The sequence below is a fragment of the Pollicipes pollicipes genome, unplaced genomic scaffold, assembly GCF_011947565.3.
Source record: "Pollicipes pollicipes isolate AB1234 unplaced genomic scaffold, Ppol_2.1 Scaffold_2686;HRSCAF=3144_pilon_pilon_pilon, whole genome shotgun sequence".
In the NCBI taxonomy this organism is placed as follows: Eukaryota; Metazoa; Arthropoda; class Thecostraca; order Pollicipedomorpha; family Pollicipedidae; genus Pollicipes; species Pollicipes pollicipes.
Window position 1 is genome coordinate 43,434 of NW_023596156.1, and position 15,894 is coordinate 59,327.

Below are 15,894 nucleotides of genomic sequence, written 5' to 3' on the forward strand. Positions count from 1 at the left end.
CGATACCTGGGTCAAGTAAAATATAGGTACATTAATGGATGATTGCTTCCTAATGGTACCTTCTTTTCGTTTGCTCGTTCCAAGAGTAAAGCTAGGGTGACTAAAACACGCAGACTTCTAAGTATATGATCAATGGGCACTTAACAACGATGCTGAGACCTGTGGCCACATTCGTACTGTCGTAGTATCATCACCACGAAGAACATCACGTAAAACCAGGACAAGGAGCAACCGATGCCCACCCGAGTTTGAAATCGAAGGATGTCACGGCTACATCTAGTACCGGGTTTTGGCAGCAGCCAGGGTCCGGTTGTGGGGCAAATTTCAAACTGAGACCGGTTGCACACACACCGGGCACAACGTGCGCTTTGGGTCGCTTTTCACCGTCTTAAAATAATGTTTGTCATTCGTTTTTTTCACCAGAAATGTCCATAAATGTCCCTAAAGTGTCCAACGACGCACAGCCCAATTTTTCGCTCGCGTTCATCCTGTGCGTCAGGATGGCCGAGCGGTCCAAGGCGCTGCGTTCAGGTCGCAGTCCGGTTCTCCGGGCGTGGGTTCGAATCCCACTTCTGACATGGCTTTTCGGTATCGGGTGCCACCGCATATCATATCCACATATCTATCACATTCCGCCGCACATCACGTACTTCAGCCTGCCTAGCAAAGCATATAGATGATTGTGCGCCATTCATCAGTTTTCCTGCGCGTGACTGAAGTAGTTGAGCCTAGCAGGCTGAGACCCAGCAATGCTCCAGGCCTCCTGGGGTCATCGCTATGCGTGATGATGATGATAACCTCAACCAACATGTGATCCCCATGTTGCTGAGTGCGCAGCTCTCGTAATCCGAAAATCACACAAGTCTTGCGCCTGAACTTCAATTATTGTCCGCCTTAGCACAATTATGTCCCCCACATTACGTGCCGCGGAAGTGTCGACTCCCTGTAGTCTTAGGTGGATCGACCCGGTTGAATGTACAAAACTACGGGCGTTACAGGTCCCGCCGAGATTTGAACTCGGATCGCAGGATTCAGAGTCCTGAGTGCTAACCGTTACACCACGGGGCCGGCGTGTGGCGATGTGACTGCGTGCAGCGAATTATCCATCATCGACCATGCTGATAATCCAGTATATATCGCCCTTCGGGCACCACGACGTGTTCTCCTGCCGAAAACCTCTATGCGAAAAGTCGGGTTGGTCGTGTTGTATCTATGCGACATCACCAGACAAGTGACTGGATGCAGATTAATTTTACAACCTGGATCCAAGCTGTGACTACCTGATAACCTCTGCTGCACCCAAATGCACCAGAAGGGGGATGAGCATGGGCAGTTAGGTCTCCAGGTTTGAAACCCAAACAGCAATACACCTGCCACGCTGCATAGCAAGAAATGCGTCTACCAATCTGAAAGTGTGTGAAACACCGAAAAGCAACAACCCATTGAAAGAATGCACCAACGACGCACAGCCCAAATTTTCGCTCGCGTTCACCCTATGTGTAATGATGGCAGAGCGGTCCAATGCGCTGCGCTCAGGTCGCAGTCCGGTTCTCCAGGCGTGGGTTCGAATCCCACATCTGACAAGAATTCTGCTGTCGAATGCTCTCGTTTTTTTCTCCGGTAAAGCCCTGCATATCACGTACTCCAGCCTATCTAGCAAAACATATAGACGATTGTGCACCACTCATCGGTTTTCCCCGGGCGTGACTTCAGTGGTTGAGCCTGGCATGCTGAGGTGCAGAATGTCTCCAGGTATTCTGGCGTCATCGCTATACACTGATGACGATGATAACCTCATTCAGCACGTATCCCTCACGTGGTTATGACTCATGCGGATGGGTGCTCATCTCTCGTAATGTGAAAATCGCACGGGCATTTAATCACTGTCCGCTTTAATCGATCCGGTTGAATGCACAAAACTACGGGCGTTGCAGGTCCCGCCGAGATTTGAACTCGGATCGCAGGATTCAGAGTCCTGAGTGCTGACCGTTACACCACGGGGCCGGTCTCCAGATATATGATGGCATGCAAAAAATTACCCCATTATCTTCCGCGCTGATAATCCAGCACACAACGCCCTCCGGCCGTCAATACGTATTCTCCTCGCGATCGCCGCTAGGTATAACACAAATAAGCGGCTTTATCGTGTGATGAAAAGTCCAAATGCGTCAGCTGCGTTCAAATACATGAGAAGGGCATAGGCAGAGGCGGCCACTCACTCAGCTCTATAACTCAAGTAGCAGTGTACCTGCTACGCTGCGTGACAAGAAATGTGTTCATCAATCTGAAAAAATGCGCATGCCCACTTTTCACATATCGCAGGTTACTGCGCTCCTGGAGATTTATTCATTTACTTGTTTATTTAGGACAGAAGCATTCCACAGTCAAAAAGCCCAATTACGGAAACAGTCCAGTTTTAAAAACAATAAATGTACGATGCACACAAACAAAAAAACTTAACCAAACGCACACATATACGCATTACACAGTCGCACATGCACCTTACACGCTCAGACACAGCGGTCATCAAGAGAATGTTCCATGTGTGCCGGCGAACCTAAGCACATCAGATCGGAATGATTTTGTTGGCTGAAAAAGTCAGTTGAGGGTAATTCTGGGAAAAAGTGATTGCCGACAGCGGGTAGTCGTGCGACAAACCCATTGTTTACAATGTTGACCCCTGTAAGTGCCTCGTGGAAAAGGGTGGTATGCCATGAACGTCCAACGGGTGTAGTCAGACTGAAAAGTGATGTCATGTGAGCGCATTCAAGCCTGTGATGATGTATGTTGTATAGAAATGAGATGTCTTAGACTGCAGGCGCATTTGGATCGCCTCTGTGAGTGGTCCAAAACCTGGATACTAAAACTGGGGTGCCATTTAGTTAGGAAGTCTAAAATCTCGTCGCGGTAGCATTAGTAGCTCAGTAGTTGATGTCGCTCGAAGCCTTACCTGCATGAAAAGTAGGGAAAACAAGGACAAAACGCATCAATTATTGCCCAAATCATCAGCGCTAATCGTTGCACCACGGGGCTGGTGGGTGATAACGGGACAACAGACAGCAAGTTCTCTCACAAGCCTACCGTGCTGATAATCAGGTAAACAACGCTCTTCCATCGTCAGGACCCGTTCAGTCGCAGGGCATAAGGTGAACAGTCAGCTGGATTATGTCATGTCAGCAGACATGTGGCTGGAAAGAAAGGGAACCTATGACCAGGATTCAGATTCATAGTACATACTACCTGGCAACCTACTCGGTATTCAAATACACGGAAACGTTGGGGAAGTTGAGTTGCATTGCACCAGAGAGAGTTGCATGGTAATTAATGTTTTCAACTCGTATAAAGATGTACTTATCTCATCCCTACCGCTCGCAATTCCCCACCGGTGTTATATCATTGGACGAATGGATACGCCGTCAGGTGAAAGATACGTACATTTATAAATGGTTACTTGCTCTTTTTACTCTCCTTTCGTATTTCCGGTCCAAAAGTTTAGCTCGGACGACTTAAACATGGAAATTGGCAAGCATTAATGAGTGGCCAGGGAATGCTTGACAATGATGCTGAGACTTGTGGCCACCTTCGTACTGTCTGATCATCATCATCACGTAAAACATCGCGTAGAACATCGCGTAAAACCAGAGCAAGTACCAACCGATGCCTACCCGAGTTTGAAATTGAAGGATGCAACGACGATATCTAGCACCAGATCTCGGCAGAAGCCAAGGTCCGGTTGTGGGGCAAACTTCAAACCTGGGCCGGTTGCACACACACCGGGCACAAATTACGCTATTAAGCGCTTTTCACCGCCTTGGAATGCTGTTTGTCATTTATTGCCCTCACTAGGAATTTCCTAAATGACATCACAAATATTGTAGATTAACGAAATTGCAACAAATCATTGAAAGAAGCCGCCACCGACGCGCAGCGCAATTTTTCGCCCGCATGGTGACCATGTGTCAGGATGGCCGAGCGGTCCAAGGCGCTGCGTTCAGGTCGCAGTCCGGTTCTCCGGGCGTGGGTTCGAATCCCACTTCTGACAGTAATTTTAGATAATGGTCGTTTCACTTTTCGTTGTTTCCATATGACACTGCTGTTTGCTCTTTCAGCAGTAGCTCAGCACACATGCTTATGTGCCATTTCAACTGGTTGCTCCGGCAATAATAACACTTCATGGTTTGACAAGAGACCTTCGCCTGCAGTAAGAGGTACGTTGTTACGAGCCTACGGATTGGGTGAGCGCTTGTAGCATGCTAATTACGGGCCATAGGGAATTCTACGGACTCGCACTTCCCACAATTTACAGTCACAAAACTCTAGCATTTAGCGACCCTCTATCTACTCCAGTGCCTGGCGAGACGTGTAGCAAACAAGCGCGCAGCTCTTGTAATCTAAAAAACGCACAATGCTCACGCACTTGCTTGCTTGCTTGCACATGCCATTATTTCTCTTCATGTCACGTGTCACGGAGTGGAATTATATAGCCTCGGGCTCATCGACGCGGTCGAATGCGCAAAAACATGCCTATGAAAGGTCCCGCCGGGATTTGAACTCGGATCGCAGGATTCAAAGTCCTGAGTGCTAACCATTACACCACGGGACCGCCATTTTTTGTTGTAACAGCAGACGGTAAATGAAAGTTTTCCGTACTTTTACGTAAAAATCATCCACGACTGATTTCCCGTGGTGAGCTCTGTTTAGATATTTTCCGAAATTGATTTCGACTTGGATTTCGATCGAAATTGAACTGAAATGGAAACACGAACTGGCGGCTTGATCATGTCATGAAAAGTCAAAATGCGTCAACCGCGTCCAAATGCATGACAAGAGGATGGGCAGAGGCGACCACTCCCTCATTTCTACAGCTGAAATGACAGAAAACTGCTATGCTGCATGACGAGAAATATGTAAACCAATACGGAAAGGTGCATGTCCATTCCCATTCTGACAGGTTCCTGCGCTTCTGTGGGTGTCATATTGGTTACGGAATATGAAATCTCTTCGCGGTAGCAGCAGCAACAAGGGACTGATGCCGTGCAAAGCCTGAACTGCATGGAAAATAGGGTAAAAAGGACAAGACGCACCTATTGTTGCCCAAGTCCTCAGTGCTAGCCGTTACACCACGGGGTCGGTGGGTGATAGCGAGACAACAGACAGCGAGTTCTTTCACAGACCTGCCGTTCTAATAATCAAGCATGCAACGCCCTTTGCTCGCCAGGGCCTGTTCAGCAGCAGGCTGTTCGGCATGATATGAATAGTCGGCAGGGTCATGTCATATCACCAGGGGATGGACGCGAAACATCGGGATCCTGTAATAATCGGGATCCAGGTTCATAGCACATGCTACCTAGCAATCTATTCGGTGTCTAAATTTAGGAAAACGGGGAGAAGGGGAGGAGGTTTGGGAGATCGGTGGCCCTTGTCTCCAGCTTCTTAACACAAGTAATATTATACCAGGGGGAGATGCACTGTAAAAAATGTTGGCAAAGCGTTGAAAGGTGTGCTCATCCCGTCCCTACTGCTCGCAATTTTCCACGGCTGTTATATCAGTAGACAAATCGATACCTGGGTCAGGTAGAATATAGGTACATTAATGGATGATTGCTTCCCAATTGTACTTTCTTTTCGTTTGCCCGTTCCAAGAGTAAAGCTAGGGTGACTAAAACACGCAGACTGCTAAGTATATGATCAATGGGCACTTGACAACGATGCTGAGACCTGTAGCCACATTCGTACCGTCGTAGTATCATCACCACGAAGAACATCACGTAAAACCAGGACAAGGAGCAACCGATGCCCACCCGAGTTTGAAATCGAAGGATGTCACGGCTACATCTAGTACCGGGTTTTGGCAGCAGCCAGGGTCCGGTTGTGGGGCAAATTTCAAACTGGGACCGGTTGCACACACACCGGGCACAACGTGCGCTTTTAGTCGCTTTTCACCGTCTTAAAATATTGTTTGTCATTCGTTTTCTTCACCAGAAATATCCATAAATGTCCTTAAACTGTCCAACGACGCACAGCCCAATTTTTCGCTCGCGTTCATCCTGTGCGTCAGGATGGCCGAGCGGTTCAAGGCGCGGCGTTCAGGTCACAGTCCGGTTCTCTGGGCGTGGGTTCGAATCCCACTTCTGACAGTATTTTTCGGTATCGGGTACCACCACATATCATATCCACATATCTATCACATGCTGCCGCACATCACGTACTTCAGCCTGCCTAGCAAAGCATATAGATGATTGTGCGCCATTCATCAGTTTTCCTGCGCGTGACTGAAGTAGTTGAGCCTAGCAGGCTGAGACCCAGGAATGATCCGGACCTCCTGGGAACATCGCTATGCGTGATGACGATGATAACCTCAACCAACATGTGATCCCCATGTTGCTGAGTGCGCAGCTCTCGTAATCCGAAACTCACACAAGGCTTGCGCCCGAACTTCAATCATTGTCCGCCTTAGCGCAATTATGTCCCCCACATTACGTGCCGCGGAAGTGTCGACTCCCTGTAGTCTTAGGTGGATCGACCCGGTTGAATGCACAAAACTACGGGCGTTGGAGGTCCCGCCGAGATTTGAACTCGGATCGCAGGATTCAGAGTCCTGAGTGCTAACCATTACACCACGGGGCCGGCGTGTGGCGATGTGACTGCATGCCGCGAATTAACAACATGCTGATAATCGACCATGCTGATAATGCATGCAGGAATTAACAATCCACCATGCTGATAATCCAGTGTATATCGCCCTTTGGGCACCACGACGTGTTCTCCTGCCGGTAACCTCTATACGAAGAGTCGGCTTGATCGTGTTGCATCTATGCGACATCACCAGACAGGTGACTGGATGCAGATTAATTTTACAACCTGGATCCAAGCTGTGACTACCTGATAACCTCTGCTGCACCCAAATGCACCAGAAGGGGGATGAGCATGGGCAGTTAGGTCTCCAGGTTTGAAACCCAAACAGCAATACACCTGCCACGCTGCATAGCAAGAAATGCGTCTACCAATCTGAAAGTGTGTGAAACACCGAAAAGCAACAACCCATTGAAAGAAGGCACCAACGACGCACAGCCCAAATTTTCGCTCGCGTTCACCCTATGTGTAATGATGGCAGAGCGGTCCAATGCGCTGCGCTCAGGTCGCAGTCCGGTTCTCCAGGCGTGGGTTCGAATCCCACATCTGACAAGAATTCTGCTTTCGAGTGCTCTCGTTTTTTTCTCCGGTAAAGCCCTGCATATCACGTACTCCAGCCTATCTAGCAAAACATATAGACGATTGTGCACCACTCATCGGTTTTCCCCGGGCGTGACTTCAGTGGTTGAGCCTGGCATGCTGAGGTGCAGAATGTCTCCAGGTATTCTGGCGTCATCGCTATACACTGATGACGATGATGACCTCATTCAGCACGTATCCCCCACGTGGTTATGACTCATGCGGATGGGTGCTCATCTCTCGTAATTTGAAAATCACACGGGCATTTAATCACTGTCCGCTTTAATCGATCCGGTTGAATGCACAAAACTACGGGCGTTGCAGGTCCCGCCGAGATTTGAACTCGGATCGCAGGATTCAGAGTCCTGAGTGCTGACCGTTACACCACGGGGCCGGTCTCCAGATATATGGTAGCATGCAAAAAATTACCCCATTATCTTCCGCGCTGATAATCCAGCACACAACGCCCTCCGGCCGTCAATACGTATTCTCCTCGCGATCGCCGCTAGGTATAACACAAATAATCGGCTTTATCGTGTGATGAAAAGTCCAAATGCGTCAGCCGCGTTCAAATACATGAGAAGGGCATAGGCAGAGGCGGCCACTCACTCAGTTCTATAACTCAAGTAACAGTGTACCTGTTACGCTGCGTGACAAGAAATGTGTTCATCAATCTGAAAAAATGCGCATGCCCACTTTTCACATATCGCAGGTTACTGCGCTCCTGGGGATTTATTCATTGACTTGTTTATTTAGGACAGAAGCATTCCACAGTCAAAAGCCCAATTGCGGGAACAGTCCAGTTTTAAAAACAATAAATATACGATGCACACAAACAAAAAAACTTAACCAAACGCACACATATACACATTACACAGTCGCACATGCAACCTACACGCTCAGACACAGCGGTCATCAAGAAAATGCTCCATGTGTGCCGGCGAACCTAAGCACATCAGATCGGAATGATTTTGTCGGCTGAAAAAGTCAGTTGAGGGTAAATCTGGGAAAAAGTGATTGCAGACAGCGGGTAGTCGTGCGACAAACCCATTGTTAACAATGTGGACCCTTGCAAGTACCTCTTGGAAAAGGGCGGTAGGCCATGAACGCCCAACGGGTGTAGTCAAACTGAAAAGTGATGTCATGTGGGCGCATTCAAGCCTGTGATGATGTATGTTGTATAGAAATGAGATGTCTTAGACTGCAGGCGCATTTGGATCGGCTCTGTGAGTGGTCCAAAACCTGGAGACTAAAACTGGGGTGCCATTTAGTTAGGGAGTCTAAAATCTCTTCGCGGTAACATTAGTAGCTCAGTAGTTGATGTCGCTCGAAGCCTTACCTGCATGAAAAATAGGAAAAACAAGGACAAAACGCATCTATTGTTGCCCAAATCATCAGCGCTAATCGTTACACAACGGGGCTGGTGGGTGATTGCGGGACAACAGACAGCGAGTTCTCTCACAAGCCTACCGTGCTGATAATCAGGTAAACAACCGCCCTTCGACCCGTTCAGTCGCAGGGCATAATGTGAACAGTCAGCTGGATCATGTCATGTCAGCAGACATGTGGCTGGAAAGAAAGGGAACCTATAACCAGGATTCAGATTCATAGTACATACTACCTGGCAACCTACTCGGTGTTCAAATACACGGAAACGTTGGGGGAGTTGAGTTGCATTGCACCAGAGAGAGTTGCATGGTAATAAATGTTTTCAACTCGTATAAAGATGTACTTATCCCATCCCTACCGCTCGCAATTCCCCCACCGGTGTTGTATCATTGGACGAATGGACACGCCGTCAGGTGAAAGATACGTACATTAATAAATGGTCATTTGCTCTTTTTACTCTCCTTTCGTATTTCCGCTCCAAAAGTATAGCTCGGACGACTTAAACATGGAAATTGGCAGGCATTAATAAGTGGCCAGGGAATGCTTGACAACGATGCTGAGACTTGTGCCCACCTTCGTACTGTCTGATCATCATCATCATGTAGAACATCGCGTAAAACCAGAGCAAGTACCAACCAATGCCTACCCGAGTTTGAAATTGAAGGATGTGACGACGATATCTAGCACCAGATCTCGGCAGAAGCCAGGGTCCGGTTGTGGGGCAAACTTCAAACCTGGGCCGGTTGCACACACACCGGGCACAAATTACGCTATTAAGCGTTTTTCACCGCCTTGGAATGCTGTTTGTCATTTATTGCCCTCACTAGGAATTTCCTAAATGACATCACAAACATTGTCGATTAACCGAATTGCAACAAATCATTGAAAGAAGCCGCCACCGACGCGCAGCCCAATTTTTCACCCGCGTAGTCACTATGTGTCAGGATGGCCGAGCGGTCCAAGGCGCTGCGTTCAGGTCGCAGTCCGGTTCTCCGGGCGTGGGTTCGAATCCCACTTCTGACAGTGATTTTGGATAATGGTCGTTTCACTTTTCGTTGTTTCCATATGACACTGCTTTTCGCTCTTTCAGCAGTTGCGTAACACACATGTTTATGTGCCATTTCAACTGGTTGCTCCGGGAATAAGAACACTTCATGGTTTGACAAGAGACCTTCGCCTGCAATAGGAGGCGCGCTGTTACGAGCCTACGGATTGGGTGAGCGCTTGTAGCATGCTAATTACGGACCATAGGGAGTTCTACGGACTGGCACTTCCCACAATTTACAGTCACAAAACTCTAGCATTTAGCGACCCTCTAGCTACTCCAGTGCCTGGCGAGACGTGTAGCAAACAAGCGCGCAGCTCTTGTAATCTGAGAAACGCGCAATGCTCACACGCTTGCTTGCTTGCTTGCACATGCCATTATTTCTCTTCATGGCACGTGTCACGGAGTGGAATTGTGTAGTCTCGGGCTCATCGACGCGGTCGAATGCGCAAAAACATGCGTGTGACAGGTCCCGCCGAGATTTGAACTCGGATCGCAGGATTCAAAGTCCTGAGTGCTAACCATTACACCACGGGACCGCCATTTTTTGTTGTAACAGCAGACGGTAAATGAAAGTTTTCCTTACTTTTACGTAAAAATCATCCACGACAGATTTCCCGTGGCGAGCTCTGTTTAGATATTTTCCGAAATTGATTTCGATTTGGATTTCGATCGAAATTAAACTGAAATGGAAACACGAACTGGCGGCTTGATCATCCTTTGAAAAGTCGAAATGCGTCAACCGCGTCCAAATGCATGACAAGAGGATGGGCAGAGGCGACCACTCCCTCATTTCTACAGCTGAAATGACAGAAAACTGCTATGCTGCATGACGAGAAATATGTAAACCAATACGGAAAAGGTGCAGGTCCATTCCCATTCTGACAGGTTCCTGCGCTTCTGTGGGTGTCATATTGGTTACGGAATATGGAATCTCTTCGCGGTAGCAGCAGCAACAAGGGACTGATGCCGTGCAAAGCCTGAACTGCATGGAAAATAGGGTAAAAAGGACAAGACGCACCTATTGTTGCCCAAGTCCTCAGTGCTAGCCGTTACACCACGAGGTCGGTGGGTGATAGCGAGACAACAGACAGCGAGTTCTTTCACAGACCTGCCGTTCTAATAATCAAGCATGCAACGCCCTTTGCTCGCCAGGGCCTGTTCAGCAGCAGGTTGTTCGGCATGATATGAATAGCCGGCAGGATCATGTTATATCACCGAGGGATGGACGCGAAGCATCGGGATCCTGTAATAATCGGGATCCAGGTTCATAGCACATGCTACCTAGCAATCTATTCGGTGTCTAAATTTAGGAAAACGGGGAGAAGGGGAGGAGGTTTGGGAGATCGGTGGCCCTTGTCTCCAGCTTCTTAACACAAGTAATATTATACCAGGGGGAGATGCACTGTAAAAAAAAATGTTGGCAAAGCGTTGAAAGGTGTGCTCATCCCGTCCCTACTGCTCGCAATTTTCCACGGCTGTTATATCAGTAGACAAATCGATACCTGGGTCAGGTAGAATATAGGTACATTAATGGATGATTGCTTCCCAATTGTACTTTCTTTTCGTTTGCCCGTTCCAAGAGTAAAGCTAGGGTGACTAAAACACGCAGACTGCTAAGTATATGATCAATGGGCACTTGACAACGATGCTGAGACCTGTAGCCACATTCGTACTGTCGTAGTATCATCACCACGAAGAACATCACGTAAAACCAGGACAAGGAGCAACCGATGCCCACCCGAGTTTGAAATCGAAGGATGTCACGGCTACATCTAGTACCGGGTTTTGGCATCTGCCAGGGTCAGGTTGGGGGTAAATTCCAAACTGGGACCGGTTGCACACACACCGGGCACAACTTGCGCTTTTAGTCGCTTTTCACCGTCTTAAAATATTGTTTGTCATTCGTTTTCTTCACCAGAAATGTCCATAAATGTCCTTTAAGTGTCCAACGACGCACAGCCCAATTTTTCGCTCGCGTCCATCCTGTGCGTCGGGATGGCCGAGCGGCCCAAGGCGCTGCGTTCAGGTCGCAGTCCGGTTCTCCCGGCGTGGGTTCGAATCCCACTTCTGACAGGGTTTTTCGGTATCGGGTGCCACCGCATATCATATCCACATATCCATCACATGCTGCCGCACATCACGTACTTCAGCCTGCCTAGCAAAACATATAGATGATTGTGCGCCATTCATCAGTTTTCCTGCGCGTGACTGAAGTAGTTGAGCCTAGCAGGCTGAGACCCAGGAATGATCCAGGCCTCCTGGGAACATCGCTATGCGTGATGACGATGATAACCTCAACCAACATGTGATCCCCATGTTGCTGAGTGCGCAGCTCTCGTAATCCGAAACTCACACAAGGCTTGCGCCCGAACTTCAATCATTGTCCGCCTTAGCACAATTATGTCCCCCACATTACGTGCCGCGGAAGTGTCGACTCCCTGTAGTCTTTGGTGGATCGACCCGGTTGAATGTACAAAACTACGGGCGTTGGAGGTCCCGCCGAGATTTGAACTCGGATCGCAGGATTCAGAGTCCTGAGTGCTAACCGTTACACCACGGGGCCGGCGTGTGGCGATGTGACTGCATGCCGCGAATTATCCATCATCGACCATGCTGATAATCCAGTGTATATCGCCCTTCGGGCACCACGACGTGTTTTCCTGCCGATAACTTCTATACATAAAGTCGGCTTGATCGTGTTGTATCTATGCGACATCACCAGACAAGGGACTGGATGCAGATTAATTTTACAACCTGGATCCAAGCTGTGACTACCTGATAACCTCTGCTGCACCCAAATGCACCAGAAGGGGGATGAGCATGCGCAGTTAGGTCTCCAGGTTTGAGACCCAAACAGCAATACACCTGCCACGCTGCATAGCAAGAAATGCGTCTACCAGTCTGAAAGTGTGTGAAACACCGAAAAGCAACAACCCATTGAAAGAATGCACCAACGACGCACAGCCCAAATTTTAGCTCGCGTTCACCCTATGTGTAATGATGGCAGAGCGGTCCAATGCGCTGCGCTCAGGTCGCAGTCCGGTTCTCCGGGCGTGGGTTCGAATCCCACATCTGACAAGAATTCTGCTGTCGAGTGCTCTCGTTTTTTTCTCCGGTAAAGCCCTGCATATCACGTACTCCAGCCTATCTAGCAAAACATATAGACGATTGTGCACCACTCATCGGTTTTCCCCGGGCGTGACTTCAGTGGTTGAGCCTGACATGCTGAGGTGCAGAATGTCTCCAGGTATTCTGGCGTCATCGCTATACACTGATGACGATGATAACCTCATTCTGCACGTATCCCCCACGTGGTTATGACTCATGCGGATGGGTGCTCATCTCTCGTAATTTGAAAATCACACGGGCATTTAATCACTGTCCGCTTTAATCGATCCGATTGAATGCACAAAACTGCGGGCGTTACAGGTCCCGCCGAGATTTGAACTCTGATCGCAGGATTCAGAGTCCTGAGTGCTAACCGTTACACCACGGGGCCGGTCTCCAGATATATGATGGCATGCAAAAAATTACCCCATTATCTTCCGCGCTGATAATCCAGCACACAACGCCCTCCGGCCGCCAATACGTATTCTCCTGGCGATCGCCGCTAGGCATAACACAAATAATTGGCTTTATCATGTGATGAAAAGTTCAAATGCGTCAGCCACGGTCAAATGCGTGAGAAGGGCATAGGCGGAGGCGGCCAATCATTCAGTTCTACAGCTCAAATAACGGTGTATCTGCTACGCTGCGTGACAGTAAATGTGTTCATCAATCTGGGAAAATGCGCATGCCCACTTTTCACATATCGCAGGTTACTGCGCTCCTGGGGATTTATTCATTGACTTGTTTATTTAGGACAGAAGCCTTCCACAGTCAAAAAGCCCAATTACGGAAACAGTCCAGTTTTAAAAACAATAAGTATACGATACACACAAACAAAAAAACTTAACCAAACACACACATATACACATTACACAGTCGCACATGCACCTAACACGCTCAGACACAGCGGTCATCAAGAAAATGCTCCATGTGTGCCGGCGAACCTAAGCACATCAGATCGGAATGATTTTGTTGGCTGAAAAAGTCAGTTGAGGGTGAATCTTGCAAAAAGTGATTGCAGACAACGGGTTGTCGTGCGACAAACCCATTGTTAACAATGTCGACTCCTGCAAGTGTCTCTTGGAAAAGGGCGGTATGCCATAGAGGCGCAACGGGTGTAGTCAAACTGAAAAGTAATGCCATGTGAACGCAGTCAAGCCTGTGATGATATATATTGTGTAGAAATGAGATGTCTTAGACTGCAGGCGCATTTGGATCGGCTCTGTGAGTGGTCCAAAACCTGGAGACTAAAACTGGAGTGCCATTTAGTTAGGAAGTCTAAAATATCTTCGCGGTAGCATTAGTAGCTCAGAAGTTGATATCGTTCGAAGCCTTACCTGCATGAAAAATAGGGAAAACAAGGACAAAACGCATCAATTATTGCCCAAATCATCAGCGCTAATCGTTACACCACGGAGCCGGTGGGTGATAACGGGACAACAGGCAGCAAGTTCTCTCACAAGCCTACCGTGCTGGAAATCAGGTAAACAACCGCCCTTCGGTCGTCAGGACCCGTTCAGTCGCAGGGCATAATGTGAACAGTCAGCTGGATCATGTCATGTCAGCAGACATGTGGCTGGAAAGAAAGGGAACCTATAACCAGGATTCAGATTCATAGTACATACCACCTGGCAACCTACTCGGTGTCCAAATACACGCAAACGGTGGAGGGGGGGGGGAGGGGGATGGTGTCTGGGGATCGGTGGCCCTTGCCTCCAACTTTTTAACACAAGTAACATTACACCAGAGGGAGTTGCATGGTAACAAATGTTTCCAACTCGTATAAAGATACACTTATCCCATCCCTACCGCTCGCAATTCCCCACCGGTGTTGTATCATTGGACGAATGGATACGCCGTCTGGTGAAAGATACGTACATTAATAAATGGTTGCCTGCTCTTTTTACGCTCCTTTCGTATTTCCGTTCCAAAAGTATAGCTAGGACGACTTAAACATGGAAATTGGCAAGCATTAATAAGTGGCCAGGGAATGCTTGACAACGGTGCCGAGACTTGTGGCCACCTTCGTACTGTCTGATCATCATCATCACGTAAAACATCGCGTAGAACATCGCGTAAAACCAGAGCAAGTACTAACCAATGCCTACCCGAGTTTGAAATTGAAGGATGTGACGACGATATCTAGCACCAGATCTCGGCAGAAGTCAGGGTCCGGTTGTGGGGCAAACTTCAAACCTGGGCCGGTTGCACACACACCGGGCACAAATTGCGCTATTAGGCGCTTTTCACCGCCTTGGAATGCTGTTTATCATTTATTGCCCTCACTAGGAATTTCCTAAATGACATCACAAATATTGTCGATTAACCAAATTGCAACAAATCATTGAAAGAAGCCGCCACCGACGCGCAGCTCAATTTTTCGCCCGCGTAGTCACCATGCGTCAGGATGGCCGAGCGGTCCAAGGCGCTGCGTTCAGGTCGCAGTCCGGTTCTCCGGGCGTGGGTTCGAATCCCACTTCTGACAGCGATTTTAGATAATGGTCGTTTCACTTTTCGTTGCTTCCATATGACACTGCTGTTTGCTCTTTCAGCAGTAACTCAGCACACATGTTTATGTGCCATTTGAACTGGTTGCTCCGGGAATAATAGCACTTCATGGTTTGACAAGTGACCTTCGCCTGCAATAAGAGGTGCGTTGTTACGAGCCTACGGATTGGGTGAGCGCTTGTAGCATGCTAATTACGGGCCATAGGGAATTCTACGGACTCGCGCTTCCCACAATTTACAGTCACAAAACTCTAGCATTTAGCGACCCTCTAGCTACTCCAGTGCCTGGCGAGACGTGTAGCAAACAAGCGCGCAGCTCTTGTAATCTGAGAAACGCACAATGCTCACGCACTTGCTTGCTTGCTTGCTTGCACATGCCATTATTTCTCTTCATGTCACGTGTCATGGAGTGGAATTGTATAGTCTCGGGCTCATCGACGCGGTCGAATGCGCAAAAACATGCGTATGAAATGTCCCGCCGAGATTTGAACTCGGATCGCAGGATTCAAAGTCCTGAGTGCTAACCATTACACCACGGGACCGCCATTTTTTGTTGTAACAGCAGGCAGTAAATGAAAGTTTTCCTTACTTCTACGTAAAAATCATCCATGACTGATTTCCCGTGGCGA

The 15,894-nt window shown here is 48.3% G+C and overlaps 13 non-coding genes across 13 annotated transcripts; 5 read left to right on the forward strand and 8 right to left on the reverse strand.

Moving 5' to 3' along the window:
* The first annotated feature begins 494 nt into the window (after positions 1–494).
* TRNAL-CAG (transfer RNA leucine (anticodon CAG)) lies at positions 495–578 on the forward strand. The gene has a single exon. It is a non-coding gene; the product is annotated as a tRNA-Leu (tRNA).
* A 418-nt stretch (positions 579–996) lies between these two features.
* Positions 997–1,068, reverse strand: TRNAQ-CUG (transfer RNA glutamine (anticodon CUG)). Its single transcript has one exon. It is a non-coding gene; the product is annotated as a tRNA-Gln (tRNA).
* An 864-nt stretch (positions 1,069–1,932) lies between these two features.
* TRNAQ-CUG (transfer RNA glutamine (anticodon CUG)) lies at positions 1,933–2,004 on the reverse strand. Its single transcript has one exon. It is a non-coding gene; the product is annotated as a tRNA-Gln (tRNA).
* Positions 2,005–3,958: 1,954 nt separating this feature from the next.
* Positions 3,959–4,042, forward strand: TRNAL-CAG (transfer RNA leucine (anticodon CAG)). Its single transcript has one exon. It is a non-coding gene; the product is annotated as a tRNA-Leu (tRNA).
* Positions 4,043–4,531: 489 nt separating this feature from the next.
* On the reverse strand, positions 4,532–4,603 carry TRNAQ-UUG (transfer RNA glutamine (anticodon UUG)). The gene has a single exon. It is a non-coding gene; the product is annotated as a tRNA-Gln (tRNA).
* Positions 4,604–6,555: 1,952 nt separating this feature from the next.
* On the reverse strand, positions 6,556–6,627 carry TRNAQ-CUG (transfer RNA glutamine (anticodon CUG)). The gene has a single exon. It is a non-coding gene; the product is annotated as a tRNA-Gln (tRNA).
* A 907-nt stretch (positions 6,628–7,534) lies between these two features.
* Positions 7,535–7,606, reverse strand: TRNAQ-CUG (transfer RNA glutamine (anticodon CUG)). Its single transcript has one exon. It is a non-coding gene; the product is annotated as a tRNA-Gln (tRNA).
* Positions 7,607–9,540: 1,934 nt separating this feature from the next.
* On the forward strand, positions 9,541–9,624 carry TRNAL-CAG (transfer RNA leucine (anticodon CAG)). The gene has a single exon. It is a non-coding gene; the product is annotated as a tRNA-Leu (tRNA).
* A 489-nt stretch (positions 9,625–10,113) lies between these two features.
* On the reverse strand, positions 10,114–10,185 carry TRNAQ-UUG (transfer RNA glutamine (anticodon UUG)). Its single transcript has one exon. It is a non-coding gene; the product is annotated as a tRNA-Gln (tRNA).
* Positions 10,186–11,638: 1,453 nt separating this feature from the next.
* TRNAL-CAG (transfer RNA leucine (anticodon CAG)) lies at positions 11,639–11,722 on the forward strand. The gene has a single exon. It is a non-coding gene; the product is annotated as a tRNA-Leu (tRNA).
* A 418-nt stretch (positions 11,723–12,140) lies between these two features.
* Positions 12,141–12,212, reverse strand: TRNAQ-CUG (transfer RNA glutamine (anticodon CUG)). The gene has a single exon. It is a non-coding gene; the product is annotated as a tRNA-Gln (tRNA).
* Positions 12,213–15,158: 2,946 nt separating this feature from the next.
* On the forward strand, positions 15,159–15,242 carry TRNAL-CAG (transfer RNA leucine (anticodon CAG)). The gene has a single exon. It is a non-coding gene; the product is annotated as a tRNA-Leu (tRNA).
* A 489-nt stretch (positions 15,243–15,731) lies between these two features.
* Positions 15,732–15,807, reverse strand: TRNAQ-UUG (transfer RNA glutamine (anticodon UUG)). Its single transcript has one exon. It is a non-coding gene; the product is annotated as a tRNA-Gln (tRNA).
* Positions 15,808–15,894: the final 87 nt, after the last annotated feature.